The 11,215-nt window shown below is 47.9% G+C and overlaps 1 long non-coding RNA gene across 1 annotated transcript; it reads left to right on the top strand.

Annotated features, from left to right (window-relative positions):
• LOC131418361 (uncharacterized) lies at positions 1-5,838 on the top strand. Its single transcript, XR_009222889.1, has 3 exons — positions 1-1,888; positions 2,895-2,954; positions 3,520-5,838. It is a non-coding gene; the product is annotated as an uncharacterized LOC131418361 (long non-coding RNA).
• The last annotated feature ends 5,377 nt before the right edge of the window (positions 5,839-11,215 follow it).

The raw sequence follows: 11,215 nt of genomic DNA, 5'->3' as shown, positions 1-11,215 counted from the left end.
GACTACCTACATCATGAGGTTGTTGCAGAGATTCCTGCGTCAGTACGTGGAAAGTGCTCAGAGCAGAGAGTAGGTGCTCAGTATGGACGGCTTTTCTTTATTCGACTCGCGGATCGAGAGCTGAATCCATGCGGATGCATTTGGCTGCAGGGAGGAGGAAAATGGGCTACCAGTGGTTTAAACATAAGGACGTTGTTTATTTCACAAGCGGTCCAGAGGAGGTTGCTTCCTCTGGCTGGTTCAGGACTTGGTGACACATCGTCAAGGACCGAGGCACCTTGACCCTGCTGTCCTCATCAGAGTGGCTTTTCTCCTAAGGTTTGGGGCCTCAGGGTCCAAGATGGTTGCTGTAACAGCAGCATGGCCTCCTCATACAACAATTCCAAAACAGGAAAGAAAAGGTCACAGGGGGCTCCCCTCTGTGGCTTTCTCTTATCAGAGACAGAAAACTTTCCCCAAAGCCCCTGGCAGGCAGACTTTCCCTTGCACCTCACAGGCCAGACTCGGTCACGTGGCCACCCTTAGATAGTGGCTGATCACAAGCAGGGTTGTCACCATCAGCTTAGAACAGTCCTGCTCCATCTCCTGGCATCTGGCTGCCTGAACTACTTGGGGTTCTGTTGCCAAGAGAGAAATGTCTGCCACAAGCACCTACTGTGTGCTGGGCCCTGGATGAGGTGCCAGGCCTGCAGAAGTGAACAAGGCCAGCAGCATTCAGGCCCTCGTGGAGCTGTTATTCCAGCAGAGGGGACGGACAATGATGAATTAAACAACGCAAGACCGCAAGTTCCTTCCGTCATTCACTCAACGAGTGTTTATTGAGGGCCTACTATGCACCAGGCTGGGATACAGCAAGGAACACAACAGGTGAGGTTCGTGCCCTCAGGGTGATTCGAGTCCAGAGCAGGGGGAGAAGGACATAAGCAAATTAACAAATAATAAACAAATAAACGAGATCCTTCACCCTCTCCAGAGTTGGTTGGTGGCGCCGCCGGGGCTCTCCCTCGGTCACTGCCTCCTGCAGGTCTCATGACTCAGGCAGGGAGCTCTGAGCACTGGTGTGATCAATGGGGACTCCCTGGGTCCAGGGCCTGGCTGCCTCCCAGCTAATCCTGGCACGGAGCAACTCGCTGAACTGAACGTGACTAAGCAGTCGTGACGAGCCGGGGGAGATTTCCTATCACTGTTTCAGCCCACACCTCTCCTCCCTTCTGCCCCATCACCGCCACCCACACCCTCCAGGATCTCTAGCGGGGAGCCCTTTGGTCCCTGTAAATCTCCAGGGCAGGGCCTAAAATAGGCTGTAGCTGGGGAACATTCACCAAAAGAACAGAGAGAAAGGAGAAAAAGAAACTTACAGTTCAGGGGGAAGAAAAGTAATGATATGAATAGGGAAATTCTCTTCTACAGGACAATTTTAGAGTTTCTGTTGCCATGTACTTTGCAAATAGTGGGAAATACCATTTCGTTTCTGTTGCATAAGTTTCACAGTTGTGGGGAAGAAGTTAATGCGGCTTGCAAACATCAGATGGGCAGTTCCTTATTCCCTGACGAGACGCGCAGATTCCGTAGGCAGCATTTGAAGGCCCCCTTCCCAAGCTCTGCTTCGAAGGAAAAATTATTAAGATAAAGCAAGGAAAAACAAGGGGTGATTTTTTTCCATCCCAAGTTGAACGAGCCAGGTGAGAAATGAGTTGTGGGGCTGCCCAGGATTAATCATTTCCCAAATGCAAATGAGTTCTCAGTAAGTCAGGCCGGCCACCCAAGGAGTCTATTCCCCGTTTAGAGCACAAGAGCAGCTTCCTGAGAAGAGGAGAGACGCATCTCCACCCTGGGCATTGGACAGAACAGCTGGACAACCGAGCCGATGCTGGACACGCGGGCGGGGGTTCGTATCTTCAGACCAAAATATAACTTCCTAATAGTCTTAGGTGATCCACCCCCGACCGCCCAAGTCAAAACTTCTACAAGGGAAGCCTGGCTGTTGGAAGCAGATCTCTCCAGAGGGCTCTGGTTCAAGGTCTGATTCGAACATAATAGATCTCAGATTAAGTCAGGGCTCCAGAGCTTTGCCAAATCATATACCTGCCAGAAAGCGTTGGAAACATAGCCCAGAGGAAATAGAGAGGGAAACCGTTAGGACCCTCAGTTCAAATCCCGGCTCTGCCACTGACATGCGTGCGGCATTCTTTTCCAGGCTTCGGATATTGTTGTAGCTCTAGGGACCAGCTGCCTGGGTTCAAATCCCAGCCCTACCACTTCCTAATTGTGTGACTTTGTGCAAATGACTTAATCTCTCTTGGCTTTGATGTATCTATCTGTAAAATGGGGCAAATAAGAGCTCCTACCTCACAGGTTTTTGTACAGATTAAAATACTTAATAGATCCAAAATGCTTAGAATGCTACCTGACACTCAGTTGAGTGTTAGCTATTATAACTAGGTGAGGCCATGATGTTAGGAGGTGTGGCAGCCATCTTGTCACCATGAGGGAGGACATTGCTGACCAGTTGAAGATGACAAAATGACAGATGGAAAGAACCTGGATCTTTGATGTCACTGAGCTCCTGAATTAACAAAAGGGAATGGCCCTGCTTTTGGACTTCTTGTATATAATTAAGTTTCCTTCTTATTTAAGCCAGTTGAGTTGAGTTTACTTTACTTGCAGCCAAAAGCGTCCTATCTGATACGCCTCCCTTCCCCTGCATTTCTCCCCACTTAGATAAACTGATTCCTCTGTTGATAGGATGACCCAACACCCCAGTTTGCATGGGGCAATCCCAGTATGTACCTGTTGTCCCAGAATAATTATTAATAACATCCCGGTTTGGATGATTATGGTCCCCCTATCCTTTGAAATAAGCATTGCCTTCTTCCTCCTCTCTTAAAATGCAGATGTCCCAGAGGGGTGCTGCTCTCCACCGTATTGCTTTCCCAATGAAGCGAAGACCTAAGGTTTGTAACATGAAGCCTGGATTGGGGGTAAAAGTTAAGAAAAAGGTTCAGAAAAAGATTGGTGCATAAAAAGTAAGTTCTACAACTTAGTCAAGGCCAGAGGTTGACCTGGATGGTGTATCTTGAAATTCGGCAGCCGAGGATGCCAGATGGTTTCCACAGATGTACTGGACGCGTATTTATATGTCTGGGTTTGGGGTTTTTTTTTTTTTTCAGTTTGTTTCCTGGACTGAAAGCTCAGAAATAGGGCTGCCCAGTCCGAATCCAGACACCTGGCAACCCCAGTGGCAACTTTTACTGAAAGCTGACAGTTTCCTCTTGAGCCAGCAGAAACACAGACAGCCATACCCTCTCCAGATGCCATTGGTGCTGCACCCTGCCTTCCAGATGTCCTGGGCAAGTTCCATTCCTGGAGCCTCTGTGGAAAGGGGGAAAGGTCTGAGAACAACTGTTACCCTTTTTTGAGTGCTCGCTAGGTGCCAGGCACTGTTATATCGCATATGACCTCAAATTCTCACAACTGCCCTTCACGGTAGTTATTATTATTGTCGTCCCTTTTTTACAGATGAGAAAACTGAGGCTTAGAAAGGAACCCGGATTAAAGGATTGGTTAGCATGAAGATAGCCGCTGTGACAAGACTCAAGTACTAATGAATTTTTTAAAATAGAGCTTCTTTCTCGCTCATGCTACAGTCCCGGCATAGACAACCCAAGGCAGGTAGGGAGCCCTCAGAGTGTTGGGGCCCAGGCTCCTTCCCACTTGGGGCCCCACGATCCTCAACACGCGGTGATCACCGTGTGCTCCAAGATGGCTGCTCTAGCGCCGCATTCCAACCAGCAGAGAGAGAAAGCGGGAGGGAAGGGAAGGCCTGGTCCTCTGGAGAACCTAAACTAAAGTTTCACGCGTCATTTCCACTCCCACCCGACAGACCAGAGCTTTGCCACCCAGGTGTGTCTGACCCTAACTCCGTGCCAGTGCATTCTCAGGAGTTGCCGCTGGACTGTGAGAATCCTGTTTCCTGCACCAGAGAACAGTGCCAGGCACACCTAAACATGAGTTGAATGAATGAGTGGATATCTCCAATACCTGTTTTGGACTCCAGGTTGGGAGAAACCTCGCCGTGAGTGCCTGGCTCTGTTCTAGGCACTGAGAACTGAGCAAAACAGATAAGGGTCCTTGCCCTCCTAGAGCTGACATTCTGGTGGCAGAAGAGACGGCCAATAAAGACCCCAATGAGTCGCACACCGTCTGCCAGACGGGGGTAAGGACTACGGAGAAAAACAGAGCAAGGAGGATGACAGGGAGCACTGGGCCAGCGCATCCCAGGGGGTGAGAGAGGGCCTCACTGAGGAGGTGACATTTTAGCAAAGAACTGAAAGAGGTGAGGGGGCAGGCCCTGCGTGTGTGTTCCGGGCAGAGGGAACAGCAAGTGCAAGGGCTCTGAGGCAGGAACAGCCGGGAGTGGGGAAAGCGAGGGGGAAGACGAGAGTAGGAGATGCAATTAGAGGGGAGAGGGAGCCAGATGTATGGGCTGTGTAGGTGGCTGTGAGGACTTCAGCTTTTTCCCTGGGAGCATGGGAGCCATGGAAGGTTCTGAACAGAGGAGAGGGATGGTCTGACAGGTTCTAACAGGATCCCTTGACTGCTGTATGGGAAGAGACTACAAGGGGGTGAGGTCAGAAGCAGAGAGACCTGTGAGGAGGATACTGCAATAGTCCAGGCCAGAGATGTTGACGTCTTGCACCAGGGTGATTCCGGGGGAGGGGAGAAATGGTGTCTTCTGGATGTAACCTAAAGAGAGGCCCTATAGGATTTGTTGAAGTGCTGGGAGTAAGAGAAAGAGTTAAACGTGACTCCAAGGGTTTTGGCCTGAGCCACTGAGAGGATGGGGTGGGAATTAACTGATGGGGAAGATTGGGGGGGCAGGTGTGGGGGAGAAGATGGAGAACTGGTTTTGGCCATGTTGAATGTCAAATTCAAGAGCTGGGTGGAGATGCTGAGTGGGCAGGCAGATCCCATCCCAGTTTTAGGGGCGAGGTCAGCCCGGAGATAAGAATACAGGCATCGTCAGGATATAAGTGATGGCTAAAGCCACGGGATTGGGTGAGGTCACCTAGAGAGGGCATGTGGATGGAGAAGGGGGCAAGGACAGACGCCTGGGACACACCAATGTTCAGAGCTGGGGCAGCCAGTGAGCAAATGCCAGAACAGAGGTCGGAGAGAGTCCATTTTCAAGTTGTTGAGTCTCCTTGAGAAGACTGGACAAAGCAATAGTGTCTCCCATAACCTCGTTTCCTCTGGTGAAATGGGGCAGAGGGCAAAGTTCCCGGTCTCAGCTCGGTCATTTCCTTTGTGGCCCTGAGCCTCAGTTTCCCCATCTGTTAAATGGGGACGTTAAGAATCCTGCTCTGCCAGCTCTCTGAGGGAATGTGAGGACATGAGATCCTACAGACCCCAAAATGCCTGAAAAAATGAAGAACCCTGCACAACGAAAGGACTTTCTTCCCCTACTGCCCCGCTTTAGGTCCCCAGAAATGTGAAAGTGAAGCAGAGAAAAAAGCTTACACAAATTCAGAGAAAACAAAAGAGAAGTTGTAGCGGAGAAAGAACTACATATAGGGCCGGCCCCGTGGCTCAGCGGTTAAGTGCGCGCGCTCCGCTGCTGGTGGCCCGGGTTTGGATCCCGGGCGCACACTGGCGCCCCGCTTCTCTGGCCATGCTGAGGCCGCGTCCCACATACAGCAACTAGAAGGATGTGCGGCTATGACATACAACTATCTACTGGGGCTTTGGGGAAAAAAAGGAGGAGGATTGGCAATAGATGTTAGCTCAGAGCTGGTCTTCCTCAGCAAACAGAGGAGGATTAGCACGGATGTTAGCTCAGGGCTGATCGTCCTCAGAAAAAAAAAAAAAGTTTAAAAAAAAAAAACAAGAACTACATATAGCTTCACGCAACAATGTGGATGAATTTTAAAAACATAATGTTGAGCCAACGAAGACAGATACAAAAGAGCACGTTATGTATGGTTCCATTTATATAGTGCTCAAAAGCAGTCAGTATTAAACTACAGTGCTTAAAGGTACACACTTGGAAGGTAACGCTGTAAGGAAAAGATTGTAGCATTTACCATACAAGTCAGGGCAGTGGTTTTCCCCCCGGGTTGGGGAGGGGGTCTGGGATTTGGATGCGCCATAGAGTTGCTTTAGGGGGCTGGCAGTGTTCCATTTCTTACCCCAGATTTCACAGAGCTTCACTTTATAATAATTTATTATGATTTACATTTATGTCTTATGTACTTTTCTCTATGTATTATTCTCAATTTCCCAACTTAAAAATGCATCTTAGGGCCGGCCCGGTGGTGTAGTGGTTAAGTTCACGTGCTCTGCTTTGTTGGCCCAGGGTTCGCAGGTTCGGATCCCAGGCACGGACATATGCACCGCTCATCAAGCCATGCTGTGGTGGCGTGCCACATGTAAAGTAGAGGAAGATGGGCACGGATGTTAGCCCAGGGCCAATCTTCCTCAGCAAAGAGAGGAGGATTGGCAACAGATGTTGAATCAGGGCTAATCTTCCTCACCCCCCCAAAAAAAAAGGCATCAAAAGCCTTAAAAATAAACATGCACACCTACATTCATACCCTTTGACCAAATTATTCTTACAAGGGGAATTTAAACTACAGAAGTAATCACACACTTAAACTTTGATACACAAAGATATTCACTGCACTGTGATTTAGCTCCGTATTTGGAAGAATCTAAATTCTCACTAGTTACATTATGACATAGTTTGGAAAATTATTTAGCCATTTAAAAGTCTGCTATCAAAGAACATTTAATGGAATTGGAAAATGGTCATGACACATGGATAAATGGGGAGGAAAAGACCGGAATATAAATTACATGGAGACTGATCCCAATATTGTCAATACATATTACATATTCATACAAAAAAGACAGGAAGAAATATATAAAAACGACAGGAGTGGGCTTGTGGGTATTTGTTTCCTTCTTTATACTTATATTTCACAAATTTTCTGCAATGAATATATATTACTTTTATTCTTTAATGCATTGCTCTTTTCCCCCTTCTTTTAATCTGGACCTCAGATGCACACGATTAGTTAACCACATTCCTCGGGCCATGGCACACCATCGGCAGCCTCCGAGTAGGGCCTCTATTTTGTCTTATTTTCACTTATTTTTACCTTTATCACCCGTCTCCACTCCCCTCTCTCTCCCCCTCTCCCACAGACACCCACTTGTGTGTATTTAAAGTGTGTTCTTTCTACCCATCTGCCGTACATTTGTCTGGATATATGTGTATCCAAATAGACATAGTAAAAAATATATAAAGAGATAAAGTGTTGTTTTATGATTGTTTTTAAATTTTTACATAAATGGTAGAGTTATGCCTCTGATGCTCTCACTTTTTTTTACTCAACCTCATGTTTTTGAGATCATTCTTTGTTGCTCTGTGTAAATATAACTCATTACTTCCCACTATCGGTTGGTTTCCCATTGTGTGCATGTGTGGCTGTGGTAGAGGCTGGCTGTTCCCCTAATGCAGTTTCCTCCTTTTATGGGACACACTGAAGGACTACATTTCCCAGTCTCCCTTGCAGGTAGGTGGAGCCACATAGAGGAGCTTCAGCCCACGGATGCCAGCAGGTAAAATGTGCCTGGCCTCCAACCCCAACCCATGCAACTTCTCCCATGCCTTGCCCTCCATGCTCTTTTCCTGTCAAAACTGATTGGGATGACGACCCTGGGGTGACCCTGGAAGCCATGAGTTGAAGGTGCCTGAGTCACCCTGAGCCTGGGTCTGGATGCCTGCATGGAGGGGAGGGCGGCCACTGATCAGTAACATTCACCTTGGACTGTTATATGAGCAGAAAGTAGAACTTCCATTGGGTCTGAAACTTTACATACTTTAGGGTCTATTTATTATAGTGGCTAATATTAACCCTAACCAATAAAACCATATTCTACTTATCCATTTCCTAGTACTAAACACTATTGCCCCAAACTCCTTGAAGCAACACTATGATAAACATCCTAATGCATATTTCCATTTGCATCTGGGAGCAGGATTTTTTAGGTTGTCTCCCAGAAATGGAATTGCTGGGCCATAGGGTTTGTACGAATTTTGTTTACCTGACAGAGCAATGGCAGAGGCATCCAGCTTTGGGGGACAGTGACAGCCGAGGTTTTGGAATTCAGTTACCCAGAGTCAGCATTGCCAGTTGGGGCCATCACTGGACCCGTCCCACAGAGTAGTTTGGGAAGTGTTCTTGAGGGCACGGCCTCTAACACTGGCTTCCCGGACACCCTTGAGATTCTGTGAGCTCCCCAGAACCATTAATAAAACCACTAGAGTAGGTTCTGTTTACAACTGCAAATCCCTGATCTGTGCTAGATTCGGGGTTGGCAAACTTCTCTGTAAAGGGCCAGATAGTAAATATTTTAGGCTTTAAGGCTCCCACAGTCTCTTAACTTCTGCTGTTGTAGAACTAAAGCAGCCAAAGGCAATATGTAAATGAATGGGTGTGGCTGCGTTCCAATAAAACTTTATTTATAAAAACAATAGCCCTCTGGCCAAAGATTGCCAATCCCGGAGCTGGATAAAAAAGAGATCTCTCTCTAAATCTCTATGTAGACATTTAAGTCATGTTGAAATGACACCTGGTCTTAGCTCTTTGGTAAGCTCCTTTTCTCCATCCATTTTGGGGTCCCACACAGAGCCTAACACATTGCCTCGCCTGCAACAAACTGATTGACTAAATAAATGAGTGATAAATGAATGAATAAATGGCTTTAAATAAGAGGTGGTCCCCATGAACAACCCAGCCAAAGACCAATGAGAGCAGAAGGCAGCTGTAGACAACATGTGCAACCGATCCATTGCACAGGGGAGTCTGGTCCTGCTCCATTGAGCCCACCCTCTGCCCCCTCATCCCACAGCTACCCAATCGGGCTTCACCCCACGTCCCTGGTAGGCATCAGTTTAGGGGATCAGTTTCCAAATTTTAGAAGCTAATGAGGAACAAGGGCAGCTGTGGGGGACACAGTTCTCAAAAGCAAACTGTGTTCCAGTGACTAATCCATCTTTCACTCCCGGTATTTTTCTTTGGCCCAGCAGAAATGTGTATGAGTCACAGCTCCTGGTGGAGAATTTTTTAAATGCATCATTGTGTGTATATCTCCGGCCTGCAGAACTGCAAGGTCTGGGTGCTGTTGGCAGGGGGCTAATGATCTCAGGAGCAAAAGCAAAAGCTGTCAAGTCACACTAACCGGGACTCCTTTCCCCACTCCATCAGCATCCGACACAGACAAAAAAGAAAGAAAATAATTGATTCAGCGTCTGAATGAGGATGTGGCTCTCGGAGTGATTAAGCAGCCACAGACTCATACGTTCTCCTCCCGGTACCTTTCCCTTCTGCTGACTCTGCCACAGCATCTCTCCTTTCAGAAAGCCTTCCTGATTAATCTGATCTCAGAGACCTCAGCTCTCAACCACCCTGATCTGTGAATCAAATCTCACCCTCTTCTCATCACATTTCTATCCTGCCATAGCTTCCCGCAGACTTTATGCAAAAAATCCCTGTCCTACTCCCTTCAACCAATTGGTAGCATTCTTTCTGGAGTGTGAAGTCATTTCCACGTGGGTGTGTTCTCTCTCTCCAGCCTGGGGGGGTGGACAGAGCAGATTTGGAAATTATAACGAGATGAAGTCAGATCTCCACTGGGCCCCCCCAGCTGCGTGACTTCACCTCTCGGGCCTCAGTTTCCACATCTATGAACTGGGGTGAAGTTGATAATCATAACAACAGAATAAATGGAGCTATTGTTTCCTGAGCCACTAGACTATATGTTTAATGTAGGCAAGGGTTTTTGTCTGTGTTGCTCACTGCTGTATCCCAGGGTCTAGAACAGAGCCTGGCACTGTGTAGGTACTCAACAAACATGTGCTGAATAAATGAATGAATGAATTGTTTCCCATACTTGCCTACACCATCCTCCCAGGAAGAGACTGCCAAGGTCAACCTTGACTCTCCCTTTGTCCATATCCAGAACACTCATCTCTCAAATCCCCTAATCACTGTATTATTCAAGGTTCATTAAGATGCAAGTGGCAGAAATCCAACTCAAACCAATTCAAGCAAAACTGGGAATGTAATGTCTCATGTAAGTAAAAAGTCTATACTACCTTCAGGCACAGCTGGATCCAGGAGCTCAAAGAAAGAGACTGCCTCTTTCCCAAAAGTCCAGCTTGTAAAGCTGTCTGATTAGCCAGGATTGGGTCATATGTCCACTCACTGACTCTGAGCAGCCAGGCCTGGGTCATGTGTCCTCCACTAGAGAGGATGGGAGGGTGAGTCCCACCCAAAGTTTGTGGACTAAAAGTGGAGAGGGGATGTTTCCAAAGGTCACCAGGGGCCTTAGCACCAGAAGAAGGGGAATGGATGCTGGGCAGACACAAACAAAGGACCAGGGAGGCTCATCCTGCCTCCAGTCTCACCAGCCTCCATTCCATCCTGCACCACTCTTTCAGGTTAACCCCCAGAAAGGGCAGCTATGATCAAGTTATTCCCTTGCTCAAGCACCTCCAGTGGCTCCCTACTGCTGCCTGAGATAATTATAATTTGGCATGGAAAGACCTCTGCAACATGACACCGGTCTTCTCCAGTCTGACGGATGGCATTGGGCAACCGGCGTGGGGAGGCAGGTGTGGATTCCGGAGACGTCCATCATTCCACTGAAACTGCTCCCATCAAGGTCGACAATTTGGACCTCCAAGTCCACATCTAGTGGCTATTTCTCCATCCTTATTTTACTCAATCATTTAGCAGCTCTCAGCACAGTGAGAGCTCTCTCCCTAAAATATCCTCTTTGCAATAAATGCTGGGTGTGCCCTGCCCACCCGCCCCCCATTCTCTTGCACTGCCACTTCCTGCTGGCTTTCTCTGGCAGTAGGAGTATGCGCAGACTTTATCTCCTGCACCCACTGAAGACCCCAGTGGCTGCAAACTCAACAACCATTTCCCCCTCTCCCTATAGAAACTCCGAGTTTGGCCGCCATGTGCTTCTGGAGAGAATGAACCCTTCCCTACCCCCGATGGGTAAATCTGAAGGAGTCTTAGCTAATCTTGGAGAACAGGGGTATGACACATTTTCAGCCAATAAGACTTGATGGAAGTCCGATGGGGGCTTCAAGTTTTCCTCCCTCTTAAAACAGGACACAGGAAAGGTCAGACTGTTC

The sequence above is a fragment of the Diceros bicornis genome, chromosome 19 (genome assembly GCF_020826845.1).
Source record: "Diceros bicornis minor isolate mBicDic1 chromosome 19, mDicBic1.mat.cur, whole genome shotgun sequence".
NCBI lineage: Eukaryota > Metazoa > Chordata > Mammalia > Perissodactyla > Rhinocerotidae > Diceros > Diceros bicornis.
Note: the sequence above shows the minus strand (reverse complement) of the source record. Positions and strands in the feature narration are given on the sequence as shown.